Below are 22298 nucleotides of genomic sequence, written 5' to 3'. Positions count from 1 at the left end.
GAAGCCTTTGGTGTCTGATAAAATCAATTGCTGGAAAGACTGTGAAAGAAGATAGTGACTGGTGCTTGAATTTGTTACCTGTATTTTTCAATTGCACAAGTAAAATTGAATGAGTTTGAATTGTGAAAGAAAAGATAATAAGATAAGAAAGTTATAGTTGGCATTAGGACAGTCTTAGCCCCAAATCTACAGTGAACCAGGAAAGGCACTGAAGTAGAGTGGTGGAATAGCAGCAGCATAAATCCATCCCCCATTTAGATAATGTCCAGTATGAACCAGGCCTTCAGTGTGAATGCCCAATTGTTTGAGACCCAGTTCACATGGCTATGACACACAGAGGGCTCATTCACAATGAATATTACCTGCAGAGTGGAAAGAAGGGACTTACGTTTCTCTTCTGCCACATTCTTTCAGTATAGCTCCAACTGAATGTATGAATCAGGTCCAGCTGGTCACGAAATCATACTGCAATGGCCATGATCTGAGGGGGGTTAGCTTCCCCTGTGATTGATGAAGTCAGACTCTGTGACCATATCAGATCAAGTAAAGACCCTGGGGGTCCTTCTAGGTCTGGTTTTGCTTCTCTAGAAGCAGGTAAGAGAGTTGCCATGAGTGCCTTTCCTGGAGAGGTTTTCCCCTCCTCTTCCTAGAAGAACAGACCTTGCTATGCAGGTCCTTGCTTTTTGTAACTTCAAAGCTTGATTATCACAATGTGCTCTACATAGGGCTGTCCTTGAAGACAACTCAGGTCCAAAACAGACATAACTTTAAAAGTGTGTCTAGCAGCTATGTCTTCTATTCATTTTTACTCTAGAGTAGGTGCAAGGGGCACAGTCTAGATCTTTACAAATTCTTGCCCCCATGCTAGGGTCCTGATCCAGATCAAGGGCTCTGAGCCTATCCTAGAGTAAAAATGAAGGGAAAAAAAAGACATAGCTGCTAGACGTGCATTTAAAGTCAGATCTGTTTTTCACATCTGGACCGCATCAGGTTGGAAAAGGCTGAACTGGGTGTCACAGATGGAGATATGGGTACATACATTGGCCCAGTGTAGACAAAATACTTAATCATGGTTAACACTAACTCTGGCCTGCGGACTTAATTCTGGTTAAGATCGCCAAGGTACAGTGAAACCATGCTTAAGTTGTTGGGACCAAACTCTGCCTCAAGGCACGTAAAGGGGAGACACTAACATTTTATTTATTTATTTATTTAAAACATTTTTTTATCCCACCCTATATCATTAAGAACTCAGGGCAGCGTGCAGATAAAATCAATTTAAACAATATAAAACAATGAATAATTTAAACAGCTAAAAGCATATTTAAAAAGCTAATACTAAGTAGAAAATCTAAAACAATAAAACAGTTAAAACAGCGTGCAACTTTAGGGAATTCAGTTAGCCCTCAAAGGCTTTGGTGAAAAGCCATGTTTAAATTTGGTGCTGAAAGGAAACCAAAGTCTGCGCCAATTGGGCCTCCAAGGGGAGGGCATTTCACAACCGGGGTGCCACAGAACAGAAGGCCCTCTCCCACATCCTGCCATAGTGTATTTCTTGCATTGGTGGGAAGCAGAGGAGGGCTCCTCCAACAGATCTCAATCCTCGGTCAGGCATATATAGGGGAAGGTGCTCCCTCAGATATTGAAGTCCCAAGCCACTTAGGGCTTTAAATGTCATCACCAGAACCTTGAATTTTGACTGGAAGTGTATTGGCACTGCAATTCCTTTAAAACTGGTGTTATATGATCTTTACAAGATGCTCCAGCTGCATTTTGCAGTAGCTGCAACTTCTGAATTCTCTTCAAGGGCAGCCCCACATAAAGTGCATTTCGGTAGTCTAATGGGAAGTTACCAGCACATGCACTACTGTGGTTAGGTTATCCCTGTCTAGGAAAGGACATAGCTGGCCATGGAGTCCACCTGGGGCTCCAGTGACAGGAATGGATCTAGGAGTGCTGCCAAGTAATGCACCGGCTCTTTCAGGGGGAGTGTAAGGCCACCCAGGACGGGTCACTTACCCAATTCCTGGACTTGGGAACCACCAATCCACAGAGCTTCCATCTTGTCAGGATTTAGTTTCAGTTTATTGGCTGTCATCAATCCCAATACAGCCTTCAGACACTGGTTCATCACCTTCACCAGCTGACTCCGACGACAAGGAGAAGTAGAGCTGAGCATCATCAGCGTACTGGTGACACCCTACCCCCAAACTCCTAATGACCTCACCCAACGGCTTCATATAGATGTGGAACAGCACAGGGGATAGACTAGAACCCTGTGTCACTCCACAGCTTAATAGCCATGGGGTAGAACAGGAATCCCCCAATACCACTCTCTGGAATCAGTCCTGCAGGTAGGAGCAGAACCACTGTAACACAGTGGCCCCAACTCCCACCTTGCTGAGCTGATCCAGTAAGACACCATGATCAATGGTTTCAAAAGCCGCTGAGAGATCCAAGAGGATCAACAAGGTAGCACTCCCTCTATCTTTCACCCATAGGTTGTCGGTCAGAGTAACCAAGGCCATTTCAGTGCTGTACCCTGGCCTGAAACCAGACTGAAATGAGTCCAGATAATCAGTTTCCTCCAAGAACGTCTCAAGCTGCCCAGCCACCACATGCTCAAGCACCTTGCCCCCAAAGGGGATATTAGCGATGGGGTGATAGTTCTCACAGACCTCTGAGTCCAGGGAGGTCTTCTTCAGGAGAGGGTGCACGACAGCCTCTTTCAAGGTGGCAGGCACCACCCCCTGACAGAGTGAGGCATTTACAACACAAACTGGTTGTCACCTTGTAAACAAAAAGGAGGGTGCAGGTATAAGGGCTATGGTTTCCAAAAACTTACTTCAGTTATCTTTTCACATCCTGGTTTGCTGATAGGCCTTCACCACAGTTTAGGGATGAGAAGAAAACACTTATCCATGGTTAAAGAAAATAAGGCATGGTTAAGTGTTGTTTCTGCATAGAACTGATCATGATGGTGGTCTGCCATAGTTCAAGTGTTTTAATATTTAAAAGTATATCAAATAGTCTTGAAGTTTTCCCCTAAACAAAGCATTGTGAAATAGCTGTACATGTTGCAAAGAAATGGAGAAATGGACTCCAATGTGTTTGCAATCAAAACTATGGTTAGATCAAGCCTGCTCGGGGGGGGGGGGGATTGTCCAGTAGGGCTATTTTTTTTTTATTAGTAGCCAATAAGCTCTAATATAGAGTTCCCACCATCATAGCTTTCTTACTGTATATCATGATGATAATCTGACATTGGAGTTCATTATTGCGATTATTGCGATTACTAATTTGTGTTTTTCAGGCATTACTGATATTTTTAAATGAGCAGATATTTTCCCTTGGTTTGCCAGGATCTGACAATGAGTTAATTTATTTAAGGTGCAATCCTATCAGGATAGTCGGCTGAACTCAGAGGCAGACAGCTAACTCAGAACCACAGTCTATTCTCTTTGAGAAATCATGGAGGGTGGGTGAAGTGTCAGATGACTGGAGGAGGGCTAAAGTTGTCCCTATCTTCAAAAAGGGTAAAAAGGTGGAACCTGGGAACCACAGACAAGTCAGTCTGACATCAATCCCCGGGAAGATTCTGGAGCAGATGATAATGCAATCAGTCTGTAAGCACCTTGAAAACAGTAGGGATGGCGGAGAATTTCTCCATGAATCTTCGGGAGGCCGAGCGCCGAGGCATTCGGCCCCCCGAAAGTGTTGGGGAAATTCTCCGCTGGCCCCCCGCCCCCCAGGATGGGACTTCCATTCAGCGAATATCCCTTTTGGCGGCGGGCCCCGGTGGCGGTTCGGTGGTGGTTCGTCGGGGGCAGGGGTCGTGGCCGGTCTCCCAACCGGCTGCTGCCACCGCCATTACAAAATAAAAAAGTAAAAAACAACAACAACAACACACACCCATGATAGGCTATGTGATGATTTACGTAGCCTATCACGGCTAGATTTCCAAAGTCAGCCGTGATAGGCTATGTAAATCGTCACGTAGCCTATCTCGGGTGACTTTGAAAAAAAAAAAGCGCGTACGCAAATAGCGGCGGCCCATGGGCGCCGCCATTTGCGTTCCTTATTTTGGCACGTCTAGTCTACGTAAAGATTTACATAGACTACAGCGAAAATAAGGGCAACGCAAATAGCGTTCCCTTATTTTCACTGTAGTCTACGTAAATCTTTACGTAGACTAGACGTGGCAAAATAAGGAACACAAATGGCAGCGCCCATGGGCTGCCGCCATTTGCGTACGCGCTTTTTTTTTTCCTCCAAAGTCACCCGTGATAGGCTACGTGACGATTTACGTAGCCTATCATGGCTGACTTTGGAAATCTAGCCGTGATAGGCTACGTTAATTGTTACGTAGCCTATCACGGGGTTTTTTTGTTTGTTTGTTTTTTACTTTTTCTTTCACAGCCGGGGAGACGGGGCGCTTCTCCCCGGCCTGAATTTCAGCAGGGTGAGGCAGGGCGCCTCCCCCCCTGGCCTGAATTTCGGCCGGGCGAGGCGGGACGCCTCCCCCCCTCGCCTGAACTTCAGGGGGAGAAGCGAAGCGCCTCCCCCCCACCGCAAAAAAAGCTGTGGGACAAGGTAAGTCCCTTTCGTACATCCCTACAATGCAGTGATTACTCAAAGCCAACATGGATTTGTCAAGAACAAATCCTGCCAGACAAATCTGATCTCATTTTTTGATCAAGTAACCTCCCTTGTGGACCATGGGAATGCTGTAGACATCATATTCATATACCTTGACTTCAGCAAAGCTTTCGACAAAGTGCCCCATGATATCCTGGTGAGCAAACTAGCTCAAAGTGGGCTAGATGAAACAATGATCCGGTGGATCCACAGTTGGCTACAGAATTGGACTCAAAGAGTGCTTATCAATGGGACCTTCTCAAACTGGGGAGAGGTAACGAGTGGGGTACCGCAGGGCTCAGTCCTGGGCCCAGTGCTCTTCAACATTTGTATTAATGACTTGGAGGAGGAGGTGCAGGGAATGATGATCAGATTTGCAGATGGCAAAATTGGGCAGGATAGCTAATACTTTGGAAGACAGAAATAAAATTCAAAGTGATCTGGATAGACTGGAGTGCTGGGCAGAAAACAACAGAATGACATTTAATAGGGATAAATGCCAAGTTCTGCACCTAGGAAAAAGAAACCAAATGCACAGTTACAAGATGGGGGATACTTGGCTCAACAACACTACAAGCGAGAAGGATCTTGGAATTGTTGTCGATCACAAGCTGAATATGAGCCAACAATGGGATGTGGATGCAAAAATGTAGGGATGTACGAAACTCACTTACCTTTTTGCGTAATCTTTCACGGTGGGGGGGAGGCGCTCTGTCCCTCCCCCCGGAATCCTTGACGACCAGCAGATTCAGCGGCGGCGGCGGCGGTGGCTCCAGCAGCTGGTCTCCTAGCTGGCCATGGCCAGGCTGCTGCCGCCGCCATTGCCATTCTTGCTGCCGTGATAGGCCATGTAAGAATTTACGTAGCCTATCACGTCTGGGTAAAAAAAAAAAAAAACACCCACGTACGCAAATGGTGGTGGCTACGGCAGCCGCCATTTGCGTTCCCTATTTTTTGCCAATCTATCTTATATAAATATTTACGTAAGAGAAAACAGCGAAAAAAAAGAGAACGCAAATAGCGTAGTGGGTGCTAGTTGCGTTACTTTATTTTTCGCCATTCTAGCCTACGTAAATATTTACGTAGGCTAGAACGGTGAAAAATAAAGGAATGCAAATAGCGTCCACTACGCTATTTGTGTTCCCCTTTCTTTTGCCGTTTTATCTTACGTAAATATTTACCTAAGATAAATCGACGTACTGATTTATTCTGGGTACCACACTTTAAGAAGGATGCAGACAAACTGGAGAGGGTTCAGAGGAGGGCAACAAAGATGATCAAGCCCTATGAGGAGAGACTGAAAGAAATGGGCATGTTTAGCCTTGAGAAGAGAAGACTGAGGGGAGATATGATAGCACTCTTCAAGTACTTGAAAGGTTGTCACAGAGAGGAAGGCCAGGATCTCTTCTCGATCATCCCAGAGTGCAGGACACGGAATAATGGGCTCAAGTTACAGGAAGCCAGATTCCGGCTGAACATCAGGAGAAACTTCCTGACTGTTAGAGCAATATGACAATGGAACCCATTCCCTAGGGAGGTGGTGGGCTCTCCCACACTGGAGGCGTTCAAGACGAGGCTGGACAGCCATCTGTCAGGGATGCTCTGACTTGGATTCCTGCATTGAGCAGGGGGTTGGACTCGATGGCCTTGTAGGCCCCTTCCAACCTTACTATTCTATGATTCTATGATATTTCATTGGTTCAATACGTTGGTGTAAGACTTAAGTAGATTACTAAAGAGCAGCAGTGGAATGGGAAACGTTTGGGACTAACGGTAAGATCATGTCCTATAATGAGTTATAGAAGAGCAAATTCTGTATTCAGAATCTGAATACGTGATGTTAAGAGATGTGACTGTAATCTCGTCTGGCCTTTAAAAGCAATAGCCATTCTTTATATTATATAAACTATAATGTAGCATATATCAGCAATGCGTCAAAGCGTTTAATTATATTTTCAATCTTCCCACCCACATTTTCTGACTTAACTATATCTGAATATGCACTTGCTATTCATACTCTGCATCATGGGAGCTGTAGTGCTCATCATGTGGATCAAAATGACAGGGCCAGCCCAAGGTATTTTGCCCTTGAGCAAAGGACAAGACAGCACAACACTTCCTCCATTTCACCTACAGAAGCCAACTAGATGGGCAGCTGAATCATCCTTCAACACTGGTGATGGGGCAGCATCCTCTGCCAGACCTGAGGGCTAACCAGGGGTGCAGCGCAAGCTACTTGGAATACACAGCTCTGTCCTGCCATAGAGGGGAACAGCCTATAGGCTGCCGCTGCTGCCCCTCCATACCACCCAGCACCTGCCACCTGAGGCAACCATTTCACTTTGCCTAATGGTAGGGCCGGCCGTGCAAAAGGAAGCGGGTTACAGTCTGCCACTCAGGGTAAACAGAATGTCATGGTCTATCATTGAAGTTGGTCACAGAGCCCACTGTGCCTTGATAACTTCTGTTCTTTAGATCTGGAAAGGAACGGGAGTGCATTGTGGAGTAGAAGTTCAGAAATGTAAATGGGCCCTGACACAAACAGAATTCTTTGTGATATTCATTATTTTAGTGATTTGAATGATTTACTACTTAATATGGCTGCACTTTTGAAGTGCTTGGAAAAATTAAAACAACAAGACAATGAAAGGATATGCAAGCATGCAAAAGGGTGAAAATATAAGACTATAAAAGGTTTGGTATGAAATTTAAAATATTGTGAGGATGCAGATACTGAGTTAGATTCACTGAGAATATGGATTTCAGTATGGCCAACAAAATGCTTACAGCAGGGATCCAAATCACTGTAGTTTCAATCCCCCAAATTCATTATGTATGAATGTCAGGGGCAAGTCTAGTGTTTAACCTAAGTTATGCATATGGCTGACATCTGATTAAAGAAATCAGATTAGTTAATTAATCATCTGAGGTTTTATTGAATAATCATGTATGAATTTTCATATGAATAGCAATATTCCTATATTTCTGTAGTTGTATATACATGTATGCATACATCATAATTTGATCATATTTGTCTTATTTTCAAACATTTTCTACATCCTTGAATACGTCCTTCCAATTAATTTTACATTCTTCAAAGTGAGATAAAGCTCTGAATTATGAGTCTGGGCATTCTACTTCTCAGTTGGCCTTTGCTTTTTAATAAAATAAAATTCACTCCTTTTTCCCATCGGGAACACTGAATATAGTTCTTCATAAAATATATTGTCCTCTAGATAATTTCATCTTACCCAGTTCCAAAATACTTCAAAACAAAACTCAGGCAAAATAACTCAACATTTTTCATTGTCCTTCAAATGAAACTCAGTAAACTAATACCAGCACTGATGAACTAATACAAATGTGAGGATAGACTCCTGGAAATAAAACCCTTCTGTATCTCCATATTCAATTTCTTTCATTCCATTGAAGCCACCAGTTTGTTGTTGTTGTTGTTGTTATTTTGCTATTATTATTTTACTATCATTGTTGTTATTTTACTATTATTATTGTTATTTTATTACTATTATTTTATTTGTGACTAGAGAAAGGTATTGGCTCATATCCAACATTAGTCTAACTTAAGTCCCATTCATTTCAGTACATCTACTCTAAGTAGGACTAACATTGGATAAAACCCAGTTTTATTACTGCCACAGATGTCCTTCCTCTGAAGTGTCTCCCAGAAGCTAAGGATATTTCGTTACCAAAATCAGAGCTGATTGAAATAGGTTTAGATAATCTGTTTCATCCAAGATAGCTGGAGTTGTACAGCCACCACTTGCTCAGGTACCGTGCCCAAGAAGGGAAATGTTTGTGATTGGGTGATAGTTATTATTACAATCTTCTGGGTCCAGCAAGGACTTCTTAAAGAGTGGCCACACAACCACCTTCTTCAAAGCAGCTGGACCACTCCTTGTCTCAAAGACTCTTATTAACTTCCTGGACCCACCCAGTCAATCCCCTGCAGCAGGGTTGTAAAACCTCAGGCCCAATCTGGCCCTCTGGGTTCCCCAGAATGCCACAATCCCTCTCCCCTGGTCATGCCCCCTTTCCCTGACCACCAATGAGGGTTTTCCAGCTTTTGTGCAGTCCCCACCACTTCTCTAAATGTTGAAATCTCTCTCCCAAGGCCTAGTTACTGGCAGGAAGAGCTGTAAGTTAAAGTATGCTGGAATTTGGGGGACTTTGGCCCCGCCCTTTTCAATTTGGCCCTACCCACCATTGGAATGCAGCCCCTGAGAGCTTCTCAGAAATGGAATTTGGCCCTCAGGCTGAAAGAGGTTCGACACCGCAGCCCTACAACTAAACATAATTAACCAATATGGGCAAGGTGTCATGTTCATTTGTCCTCCCCCTTTGCAACCTACACACTCCAGGAAACAAAGCTACACTACTTTATTAGTTAATGACTAGCTCTAACTCTCAGACTGCAGTGAGACAGCTAATCTACACATCTACGAATATCAATAGAGGAGCTGAAGTGGAAGTTAGAGAAGTTGCCAGCAGTCTGGGTAAGAACTTCTCCACCAGCCTAGCTTTGCAGGGATGCCCCTTCCATAGGGTGGCTCCCCCCTACATAGGCTTTCACGAGTGGACAACCTGGTGGAGTGTGTGAGCTCCACCTTTAACTTTTCTTGCTTCGCCCTGCAATGGACCCTAGTGTCCCTCAAGACACGCCCCTCGATCTCCTTCCCCTCTTCCAAAATCTGGGTTCTCATGGTGGAGAAAAGGGGGGGGCATTCAGGTTGAGCCATCTTTGTGTCAAGGTCTTGGGCAGAAAGTCTTGCCATATCTGGGCTCACTAGGAAAGGTGCCTCCCTCTGTTCTGGCTGTTCCCATTCAGATTCTGAGTATGAGCTGCCACAAATCTCCACATGCTCAGATTCATTCCTGACACAAGGATTGAATACACAGGTGACTGGTTGAACCCCTCCAGTTACCTTGTCTATATCCTTAGGCTGAAACATCTGAAACTGATCCCAGATAACTGGACTAGATGGCATTCTGGACATCTACATTACAGGATGAAGACCCAGAGATACTATATCCTGCCTGCTAAAGACAGAGATTGCTGGTCTTCTAAGGGCAGAGACTCCCCCTCAAAGCTTCCAGTTACTGCCATGGGTGCCCCTGAGATATCTTCTAACCAACACCAGTTTTTGAGTCCCTATGAGTCCCTGAGCATGCTAGAATCCCACCTCCTCAAAAGGCAGTGTCACAAGAGCCAAGCCACCCAAAGGAGACCAAACACTTGCCTGACTGCAAGGCCAGTAACCTGCCTAGTGAGATGAGGATTATGGCTGACACTCACGAAAGAGTTGAGCTAAGGGCTGTACATGAACTTCAATCAATATGAAGGGCACAGTTGCTGATTCCACATTCTCTGATGGTCTAATTCCAATCCCCTAACTAAGTAGCTGGCTTCTGTGCCAGGCCTTGTAGCTTTTGCTTTTAAAACATCTTAAGCCTTGTTTGCCAGATCTCTGGATCCTGCGTAACATGTGGCTGTTCATATTCCTAGGAATTTGCTTAGTCCATTTGCTGGCAAGTCCCCCTCACCAGATTTTGTTCAGCCATCTGTCCGACTGAACGAAGATACCCTTCCATGTTTAAACTACGATTCAAGACAACTTCAGAGGAAACATGGTTATTCAAGCATTTCCAGACTTTAGTGCCACAAGGACAGCAGAAATTCTCCAGTTACTACTGAAAATGACTCAGTGAACAACAATTTTGATACTTCCTTTGAAGTTTCTGGCTCTAATAACTGTACCCAGCTACATGGACATAAGCCCCAGTGGTTTCAATCAGCATGTGTAACAGTGAAAGACTGCAGCTTTTTTTTTGTTGCCAAAAATGTAGACTGCAACAATTAAGAGTAAATTTCTGTCTCTTTATAGCTGAGAAGTCTTCTTTTTAACTGATATATCCTGCAGTTTTTAATCATGCCCCTCAAATTCCCCTGAGGTAAATTAAGAGACTAAAATGATGTGCTGAGCAGGTTACTCCTGGGGTCTTCTGCTGTTCATCCTTGTTTGGGTAGGAGAGGTTCTATTTTGGTCTATTTACCTGCCATTTTGCCAGTGTTTGTGATGAGAAAGCTGTTTTAAACAGGAGGACATTATGGATAGTAATAAGGATGCTCAAGCTCTGGACAGTGTTACTGACAGTGATGAGATGAGCTGTTGCATTCCATATGTGCCAGAGCCTTGTACAATACATTTGTTTTCAACCCCATCACAGTTCAGATGTGGTGAACTCCAGATATAGCAAAAAAAGTGTGGTTTGAGTAATCCAGTATGGAAGTGAAGAACACATGAGTCCACTCCAGTGGAGGAAAGCTGTCTAGTAACTGAATGCTGCAAAATATCCTTAATGTATGCAACAAGGCTAGTGTCAGAATAATAGCAAAGTATAGATTGTTAAATCCTTATGGGAGGATGAGGTAGGAGGGAAGAATCCCTTTTTATGTCCTTATTGCACTCACTAGGGCCCTGCTGAACACATGATAACATCTTAATAGGGTATTTCCTGCTAAACTTTATCATAAAGGCAAAGTTAAGCAGCGCATGCCAGACATTAGCAAAGCTAGCCAGCTCCCTTCGCCTTAGCAACAGGCCATAAACTAAATTCACCTTAGCAACAGGCCATAAACTAAACACAGAAGCAGAAGCCCTAGAGAGACAAAAGGGTGTGCATGTGGGAGAAAGACATTTCATGCATACATGTACACACACACACAAATGGACACATGGACACACATACACAGACAGACAGACAGACACGCACACGCACACACACAGTAAATACTCCAGACAGCAGGAACCTCTCTGCCTCTGCTATGTGTGCTTAGCTCTGAAAAGCGTACAAGAATCACCAATCGAGTGGGATGTAATTAAATACCACAGCTGGAGTAACTGAAAAGAGAAGGCTGCTTTTCTGGGAGAAGAAAATACTAGGGAGTGTTCTCGCAGACTAAAACATCCTATAAAAAAACACACAGGGGAAATGAGGGGAGACAGGAAACAAGAATTTACCCAAGCAATGAGAACAGATTTTGTGTTCAGTTCATGAAGTGCAGGTATGACCTTGGGCACATCATTTAGGTATTGATTCAGCCAAGGATCCCAATTAGTTTGTGCTGAGAATGGATAGACCTACTTAACTTCCAAAGCTCTGCACATTCGCTGTGAGTCTCATGTCCCCCTCTGCATAGTGTGTTCTCTGTCACATGGAGAGGCACTTCTCATTTACAGGAGCAGTGAATACGAGCAACCAAGGGAACCTTTTCATTGGTCTCTGATGCCGAAGGATGTTTGTAAAAACAGAGATGGTCTTGTGCTTCGCATGTGCATCTCTGGGTGGTGGGGAGGACCAAACAGAAAATGAAGCCCCATGGGGAACATGGAAAGCCACCCTTAACCATCCATGGTGCTGTAATTATATCTTCTGTTATAACAAACAGCTGTGTAGCACATGTTGTAAAAATGTGTGTCAGCGCTTTCTTCTCTTTTAAAGTAAGCCAGTAGTTGCTCATTATAGGCTGTAGCATTTTTTTTTTCTTTTCCTGAAGGCGTGTCTGGAGGCTTTTTTCCACATCTCAATAGGTGAGGGCTTGCTATAGATACATACTGGTTTTGCTTTTCAGTTAAATTAAAAGTGACAAATTGGACTTGTGGTGAAGGAAAGGCCAGTTCATATGTGATGAGCGCAAGAGGGTTTGCTACCCAAAACTGCTTCCACGTGGTGGGCATTCTACATGGGCAACTTCTCATCTGCAAACAGTTTCCTAGAAGACAAGAGGAAGGTGTGATACCGGCATGAAGACTCTTCCTACGATTGGGTCAATACATTGGGGAAGCCATTGACAGACTTGAAGGTTGGTACAACACAAGACTAAGGACAAGACTAGATGATACTCTAAATGCAGGTATATATTTAACATGTCTAGTTTGTACTTTTAGAAAAACAGTCATGCAAGGGGAGGAGTGGTCAGGAACAGGGCTGCAGCATGTGAGGGTGAGGTGAACCCTTTCACCTGCACCACATCCTAGTTAAACTCCCGCCTCCTGAAGTTGCTATTTCCTTCAGGATAGAAATTGTCATAAGCACCAATGGCTAGGGATGGGTGGCTCTGTCAGTCTGGCTTTCTCCCACATTTGAAACTTTAAAACCTCAAGCTCTTTCGCCCCCTGCAAATATGAACTTTGCAAATTTTTGGTACATTGTTCTCAAAAATGAACGGAAATGAAATTCTCACCCATCTGCACCAGCCAAATTCAAAAGGTATGAGGACCATGATGTACCTGCCTGTCATAAAGCTGTTAAAGTTGAAGAGCCTGTCAGAAAAAAAGAGGTGGCAACCCTAGTTAAGCACTAACATGGTTGAATAAACAGGGATTGAAACTCAGAGTTTTAAGAGCAAAGCACTCAAACCCCTGGGCCTGGATAGACAAACCTGTCTGTATCAGTTTCTCCCAAGTTCTCCCCCACCCCCAGATATCAAGTTCATTTTGCCTTGAATATGGAGAAGTTTGTGAATTTTGGAAATTTTTGATCAGAACTGAACTGAAACAAAATTCTCACCAATCCCACTTTCCTTCCTGGGGCAAATAGCAAGTTCAGGGGTGGTTTTTACCTGGACTGCAGGACAGGGAGAAAAAATTAACACACACCCCTCCTTTCATGCCATAGTCCTGATCCAGATTCCCATCTCCCCACAGTTATCTCTCTTTTTTAGAAAGAAGTTAAATATGAGATACATTAATTGCATGCATTCCTTTAATGTATAATCTAGTTTGGTTCCAATTTGCGAATGTGAATTCAAGTTTCATTTCATGAGAATGTTCAAAGAGCTATGTGCAGGAGCTTAACATCAGGATCCTAGTGGATTCTTCTTCCTAGGTGGGATTCTGTGTGCCTGCTCCAATTCTGCTTCTTTCTTTGGGGTTTGCATTGCCTGCACTGACAGCTGCTGCCTCTCAGCCATTCTTTCACAAACTCCGACTGTTTAAAGAAAAACGTTCAGCACAAAAGTGTTATAAGACTCCAGGCTGTCTTCTTTGATAAAGACCAACCCTGAGAAGGCTCATTTGGTGTCTAGGAAAGAGCATTTTATTACTAGACAATTGCGTCCATACATGCACATTGTCCTGCTGTGGAACTGTGGAAAAATATGCTACTAAACTAGCATAAATAAGATGCAAAACAACATAAGGAAATAAATAAGATAGTTGACTGCCTTCCTCGAGGAAAATAACTGCTGTTTTCAAGGTCAGCAGCCAGAAAGAATATTTCTCAAGCATCTGGATTTTATGGGTGACTTAACTTTGCACATGCATATGGCACATCAGAGCTACCAGCCTGGTGCTTCCTGCTATAGATAAAAGAGTGCATATGGAGTACCTATTTCTGGTAATGCATTTGAAGTAACATGCCACCTCCAAAATTAAAAAAAGAACCCTTCTTCAACATCCAAGTGCATGTTCAAAGACTCTATTTCCAGTAAGATTGCTTTAAGTAAGATGTTACTGCTTTTTAGTGATGTGCCACATTAAGCGCATTGCCAGAATACAAACCTGTATGCATGGTGAGAAACCGCACGCACAAACCTGTGGAGTTTGGGCATGTTATATGTGCATTCAAAGATGTTCTAACCTTGACACAATTAATTCTCAAATATTAGTGTTGCATTCTTGTTTCTCACTGCCAATGACCCGTGAAGAAACCCCACCCATTTTGACTACCAAAAACAAGTATCACTCCTGCAACTCATCCTTGATTCTGCTTTCAGATAAAAGTACGCTATCTTTAAGATCCAGGGCCAGCCCTACCATTAGGCAGAATGAGTCTGTCACCTCGGGCAGCAGATGCTCGGAAGTAGCAGCAAGGTGTTGGAGGAGAGAGCTGTGTGTCAAGGAGCCTGGCCTATGCCCCCTAAGTGAGCCTGTTGCCTTCAGGTGTGTGGGCAGATGCTTTCCTATCACCAGTGTTGAAGAACTACTCAATTGCCAGTCCGGTCAGCTTTTGTACATAGAATGGGAGGGGGCGCTTGTTCTTCACCTCCAGCAGAAAAATATCTTGGGCCTGCTTTGTTCAGATCAAGTATCATTTTACACAGAATTTCCTTCTTAAAATGGCCTTAGTATTTTTCTCTTCTAGATTTTCAAAGAGATGTTGTTGTTTGTTGTGCCTTTTTAAGAAAGAAATTAGATACATGGAGAAAATTGGTTCCATGCTGTGAAAACACCCTTTCATACCCTTGACAGGCAATGTGACAATGTTTCAGAATCAGTAAAACAGCTACAGATAAGCTAATTTCCTCCTCCTCCTCTTCTCATCTGGAGAGCTGTTAAAGTCATCATGCTGGAACACTGCACTCCAAGGTTTTTTGCAATAAATAGTTTTATATTAAAACTCCAGACAGAATTTAGCATGCCATTTTAAAACCATCTGTACATTTCACTCTCTAACTTGCATTAAGGATACTTATTTTGGACATTTGTTTTGCAGAAGATCCAATATAAAAGAAAAACAAATAATACTGTTAACACCCATCCCAGTTCTCTGAGATGTGAGAAGTTCACGGGGCACTGCACTTACCTGGTTTCTTTTGGAAGGAGGTCAGTGGAGGCTTATTGGCATTTTTTAATATTTACTTTTATTTAAAGATATGCTGGTTGAGTATATAGGTGGAGGGACAGCTTAAACACTCCAACTGATAGCCAAAGTCCACAGCTCCCAGATCAGATCTCCAGGGAGGCAGCCAGCATCCCAAGATGCTTACAAAGCCCAAACTCAACTCTCTGGGCCAAAACAGACATTAAATCTGTGCCTAGCAGCTACTCTTTTTTTCTTTTCATTTTTACTCTAGAGTAGGCACATGGGGCCAATCTAGATTGGGATTCTAGATGGGGAAGTAGGGGAACTTTGAAGATCTGGACTGGCCACCTGCATACTCTAGAGATGAAGCTATGGATTTAAAGTCGTGTCTGTTTTGGCTCTCTGTGTCTATCTCTGTAGAAAACTGCAGTCACTTTTCACACACAGACACCTAGGTCACACCTTCCATACTGAAGCAGTGAGGAAAGATCGCCCCCCTGCTCTGATAGTTCTTTCTTTTCACAACATTCTTTCATCAAGAGGAAAGAGTTCTTTCTCCTCAGAACATTCCTCCATCAATTGGCTAACTATTGTGGCAAAATATTGCCTGTATTTACCTAACAAATGGATGTGCCATGGATGTGCCAGGTTTTCCTGATTTTAAGCATGCCTTCTGGACCATTAACCCTCTCCTTTCTAACCCTCCAAGCTTAAAACAATACAGTGGGCCCATTTGCATGACACGACAGGGCGTAATTTACCTGTGGGGTCTATCCCAACAGGAAGCCCATAGACACCCAGCTTGCTGCGTCTTATCGTGTGAACCCAGGTGGCAGGGGTTGTTTGAGAGTTAGACAGCCCTCAAATCAACCCTGCTGCCTGGGTTCGCATGCCACCACAAGCTGGATGCCCGTGAGCACCAAGGCTGTGGTATATCTTGTGGCAAGGCTGACATTTATGGTGCCTGCGGGTACCTGGCATGATAAATTAAGCCACAGTGGGCTGTCATGTCATGCAAACAAGGTCACAGATCAGATACAAACTCTCTCTCTACTGGCATTGTAAGGGGAGTGTAGAGATCTTGAGACTGCCCTGGATTGTCTGATCTATAAGGAACTACAAATGGCATAAGGGAAATTCCTGAAGTTCAGAAAACCATCTCCAATCCCTTTCATTACTCTTCATGGTCAAGGCCTCCAGATTTGGGGGCATGGTGTCTCCTCTTCCTTTTACGCATCCTTTTGGGTTGGGTTTCCTCTTCCTCTCCAACACACATGCCTTATGTAAAAATGAACTCTTTTCAGACTATGGCTGGATCTACACTTACCGCCTTTTTTCGCTTCCAATGAGGTTTCACCGCCCACCTTTCACACTACGCAGTACCCGCCTCAAATTGGAACCGGAATTTCCCACTTCCGTGCTCCTGCTTTCAATTAGGGGTTCACGAAAGCCACTTACCTGGTCTCGCAGCTTGCTTCGCGGTGGGGGGGAGGCGCTTCGCTGCTCCCCCCAAAGTTCAGGCCGGGGGGGGAGGCTTCCCTCCTCGCCCGGCCGAAATTCAGGCCGGGGGGGAGGCTTCCCGCCTCGCCCGGCCGAAATTCAGGCCAGGGAGGAGGCGCCTCGCCCGGCCGCGAAATAAAAAGTTTTTAAAAAAACGCCCCCGTGATAGGCTACGTGACGATTAACGTAGCCTATCACGGCTAGATTTGCAAAGTCAGCCGTGATAGGCTATGTAAATCGTCACGTAGCCTATCACGGGGGCGTTTTTTTTTTTTACTTTTATTGGAATAGCGGCGGCGGCAGCCGGTCAAAAGACCGGCTGCCGCCTCTGCCTCTGTCGAAGACCTGCCAAACCGCCGCCGGGACCCACCGCCAGGAGGGACATTCGGGAAAGGTAAGTCCCATCCCGGGGGGGCAGGGGGGGGGCGGAGAATTTCTCCCCGAAACTACTTCGGGGGGCCGAATACATTGGCACTCGGCCCCCCGAAGTTTCGGGGAGAAATTCTCCCCCATCCCTACTTTCAATAGCCTAATATCCCGGTATTTCCCCTTAATGTGCTCTGATTTTCTGCCTTCGCTACTGTATCTGGTTGTAGTCCCCTCCCCCGCCTGTCCATATACGGCAGTGTTTGTATTTCCCTCCTGTCCAATCACAGCTCTCGACGGCCCCATATCTTCTTCCGGCTACTGATCGCATAGCTTCCTCAGCAGCCCCCGTTTCCTCAGCAACAAGCAAAGGGCTGGATGTGTGCGCGCTTGTCTGATCTCAGATGCTAAGCGGGGTTGGCCCTGGTCAGTAGTTGGATGGGCGACCGCCTGGGAATCAGGCTTCCTGCACTGAGCAGGGGGTTGTTCTATCCCTTCAAATTAGATTAAGTTTTACCCCCTCCTATCCCCCGCTCCACAACTTCAAATCTTTGAAGATCATGCCTGAATTAGGAAAAAAAACATTGCGGAGAAGCCCCGATTCTGCGAGGATAATGCCTTAATTTAAAAAAAAACACATCAGGAGCGGGGGATAGGCGGGGGTAAAACTTAATCTCATTTGAAGGGATAGAATAACCCCCTGCTCAGTGCAGGAAGCCTAGGCGGTCGCCCATCCAACTACTGGCCGGGGCCGACCCCTCTTAGCTTCCGAGATCAGACAAGAACGCGCAGGAAAATAGCACAGCGCTCAAGTGTGAACCAAGCTTGTGCATTCGATGAAGAACCACAACAGAGAAAATGGGTGAGTGTGAATAATCACATTTTAATGCGAGAGCGTTTAACCCAACGGGACACCAAATTCATTGTGATGGTGGGCACAATGTAGATCGGCCCTATGTGTGTCCATAACGAAGAAAAAAATATTTCTTTGAACTTTTGGAAATATATCAGCATGTCAGCAACCTCTTTTACATATGAAAACCAGTTAGGGCTTGAAGACCTGTCAAGGTATGTTAAGACATACATTTTCTTAAAAGGAAACAATAGGTCGGCTAGAACTGAAGGACCCTGACCTTTAATTTCATTATACCTTTGGTGCTGTCTGCCTATTTCAGATTTGTGTTACTTTAAGGCAACTCTGGTTAGGAGATGACAATTCTAGCTTGAGGCCAGAGGAATCATTGTGAACAGAGGTGGCTGGGTGGAAACACTGTTTTATATTTATCGTCATCATCATCTTCATCATCTATATATCACCTTATTTGCTAAAGTTCCATCAAGGCAGTGCACAGCAACTTAAAGCAATAAAACATTAAACAATAAAAAATAAGAATATTAAGGGCACAATCCTATGCATGCTTAGTCAGAAAAAAGTCCAACAACTCCCAGCATTCCCCTGGCTGGGGCATGCTGGAAGTTGTAGGACTTTTTTCTGCCTAAACATGCATAGGATTGTGTCCTAAAACAACTACATAATTCAAAAGTCTAGATTTAAAAGATCCATCTTCATGCCCTTTCTAAAATCTAAGTGTGTGGGGGCCAACTGTAGTTTTGATGGACTGAATTCCACAGCTTAGAGGCAACACAGGAGAAATCCCTTTCATGCATGCCCAACAAACAGGCCCCTGAGGGTAAAGGGGCCCTCAAAAGGGACTTTCCTGCAGATCTTGATCCCTTGGCAGGTTCATAATGGGACAGGCAGCCCTTTACATAGCAAGCTCCCAAGCTGTTCATGGTTTTGAAGCTTAAAACCAAGACCTTGAACCAAGCCTGGAATGCAACTGGTGACATTCAGTGAACGCTGAACCTAAAGGCTGAAAAATTCAAACCATTTCTGTGAGGATATTTGCTTCATGACATTGAATTGCTATGCATTTTAATAGTATATAGATTCCGTTGGGAATATTATTGCATCCCCACCTGTAAGTTACAGGAAAGGGGCAGTTTGGCAGTTAGCTAGTTAATGCATGGGAATTTCTTGAATAGCTAGCCTTGGAATCTCTATAGCCTATGTGTGGCTTCTAGCTCCTCCCCCCTCCCCCTTCCACCATTGCTGGGAACACATGGTGAGCTTGCTTTCTCTTCTGCCTATTATAGAACATGAAGGGTCTGTTCATATGTGCAGGGGGAGATGGTGGTTAGGGTAACAATGGGGGGGAGAAAAACCACGATGCACAGGCCACCAGAAAATTGCAGAACTGTGCGCTGCCATGTGGTTCCACTAATCACCCCCCTCCATAGTTACCTGGTGACCAGGCCAGCATGGTTACTGCACAACCCGTCATCCTCCGTGGCACTAACAGGCTCCCGGCAGCTGCTCCAGTGGCCAAAATGGCTGCACGACTATAGAGAAAGTCCACGGTGGCTAGAGCATTGCTGGCTTTGGCAGATGCTGTAGCTGGTAGACTCTATGGTTGCGGCCTGGACGTTCTCTGGAGCCCATTTTAACCACTGGGGAGCCTGCCAGATGACACAGTAAGCCACCCTGGGGCCCGTTAACTCTGTTGCAGGGGAGTGGTTAGCCAGGGTGGCTTACTAACCACAAGGAATATAGTTTTCTCCCCCCACACAACACACTAAGCCACCATGGTTAGCAAACAACGACTAACCTCCATGGCTTACTGTGATGTGTGAACAGGGCCAAAGAAATGAACTAAACAAACTCTTCTCGAATCCCCTGCTGTACCTGCATTCTTTTATGCAAGAATACTTGTGAGTAAAGCTTCTACCTTTTCTTCACTAAAAGAAAAATGTTGTTTCCTTATGTTCTAAGATAGACTGTGTGCATGTGGGATTGGTAACCACTCATTCTGTTTTGCTTTTTTGCTTTATTTATTTTATTTATTATTAAATTTATTAATCGCCCATCTGGCTGGTCACCCAGCCACTCTGGGAGATGTACAACATACAATAAAACAGTTTAAAACAATAAAATTCTACCATAAAAACATTTTCTAAAATACCCTAACCCACCCCAAATGCCTGCCTGAACAACCACGTTTTTAATGCACGACGAAAGCTCATTAAAGAGGGGGCATGACGGAGTTCCCTAGGGAGGGAGTTCCACAAAGTGGGGGCCACCACAGAAAAGGCCCTCTCCCTCGTCCCCACCAGTCTAGCTGTCCTGGCTGACGGGACAGAGAGAAGGCCATCCGAGGCTGATCTTGTTAAGCGGCCTGTCTGGTGCTGCTGGAAGCGCTCCTTAAGATAGGCTGGGCCGGAACCATATAGGGTTTTAAAGGTCAAAACCAACACCTTGAATTTGGCCCGGAAAACAACTGGTAACCAGTGCAACTCCTTCAGCACTGGAGTGATGTGATCTCGCCGGCGGCTGCCTTTAATCAGGCGAGCCGCCGCGTTCTGTAGCAGCTGCAGCTTCCGAACCGTCTTCAAGGGTAACCCCACATAGAGCGCATTACAGTAGTCTAAACGAGAGGAGACCAGGGCATGTACTACTGATGGGAGCAGATGGTCAGGAAGGAAGGGGCGCAGCCGCCGTATCAGATGGAGTTGATACAGCGCTGTCCGGCTCACAGCTGACACCTGAGCCTCCATGGACAGCTGGGAGTCCAAAATGACCCCCAGGCTGCAGACCTGGTCTTTCAAGGGTAGCCATACTCCATTCAACACCAGGTCAACATCCCCTAGCCTCCTCTTGTCTCCCACCAAAAGTACCTCGGTCTTGTCAGGGTTGAGCTTCAGCTTATTCCTCCCCATCCAGCCACTCACCGTCTCCAGACATTTGGACAGGGATTCTACGGCCAACCTTGGTGAAGATTTGAATGAGAGGTAGAGCTGCGTGTCATCCGCATATTGATGACACTGCACCCCAAACCTCCTGATGATAGCCCCCAGCAGCTTCACATAGATGTTAAATAGCATCGGGGAGAGGATGGAACCCTGTGGCACCCCACAAGTAAGTGGCCATGGGTCCGAAACCTCCTCTCCCAGTGCTACCCTCTGGTACCTGCCAGAGAGGAAGGACTGGAACCACCACAATACGGTGTCTCCAATGCCCAACCCCTCCAGGCGGTCCAGGAGGATACCATGGTCACGGTATCAAAAGCCGCTGAGAGGTCGAGGAGAACAAGGAAGGAGCATTCACCCTATCCAGAGCCCTCCTCATATCATCTACCAAGGCGACCAAGGCCGTTTCTGTCCCATGCCCAAGCCTGAAGCCCGACTGAAATGGGTCTAGATAATCAGTTTCTTCCAAGTGTGCCTTCAACTGCACCGCCACCACCCGCTCAATCACCTTGCCCCAAAATGGCAGATTTGAGACTGGGCGAAAGTTGTTCAGAACTTGAGGATCCAAGGAGGGCTTCTTTAAGAGCGGTCTTATCACTGCCTCCTTGAGGGCTGATGGCATCACTCCCTCCTCAAGGGAGGCGTTCACCACCGCCTTGATCCCCTCACCCAGTCTCTCTCTGCAGCTCATAATGAGCCAAGATGGGCAAGGATCAAGTAAGCAGGTGGTCGGCTTTACAGATGAAAGCACCTTGTCCACTTCATCAGGAGGAAGAAGCTGGAACCGATCCCACAAAACCGGTTTGCCACAGGCCGCCTCTTGCTCGCGAACTGTATCCACAGCGTGCAGAGTAACACACCTAATCTGATCAATTTTATCTGCAAAGTGCCTTGCCAAAGCCTCACAGGAGGCCTTAGAATGCTCCAGTGGTTCCGGAGCCACAGGATCGACCAGGCTCCGGACCACTTGGAACAGCCTCCTGGGACAGCACTCTGCAGACGCGATGGAGGCAGCATAATATTCCTTTTTTGCTGCCTTCACCGCCACGTGATAGGCTGAAGATACAGCTCTAGCCCGTGTCTGATCGTCTTTGGAGCGAGACTTCCGCCACCGGCGCTCTAGCCATCTCACCTCCTGTTTCAGAGCTCGTAACCACGGATTGAACCATGGTGCAGTCCGAGCCCTGTTCAGGGGGAGAGGGCATTTCGGAGCCACCTGATCTAATGCCCCAGTGATTGTGGCATTCCAGCCTCCCACCAGGGTCTCGACCGAGTGGCCGTTGGCGTGCCCCAAAGAATCCCCAAGCGTGTTCAGGAATCCATTTGGATCCATAAGACGCCTGGGGCGAACCATTTTAATGGGTCCTCCACCCCTGCGGAGG

The sequence above is a fragment of the Heloderma suspectum genome, chromosome 7, assembly GCF_057233095.1.
Source record: "Heloderma suspectum isolate Gila_16-S chromosome 7, 16-S_ref, whole genome shotgun sequence".
NCBI lineage: Eukaryota > Metazoa > Chordata > Lepidosauria > Squamata > Helodermatidae > Heloderma > Heloderma suspectum.
Note: the sequence above shows the minus strand (reverse complement) of the source record.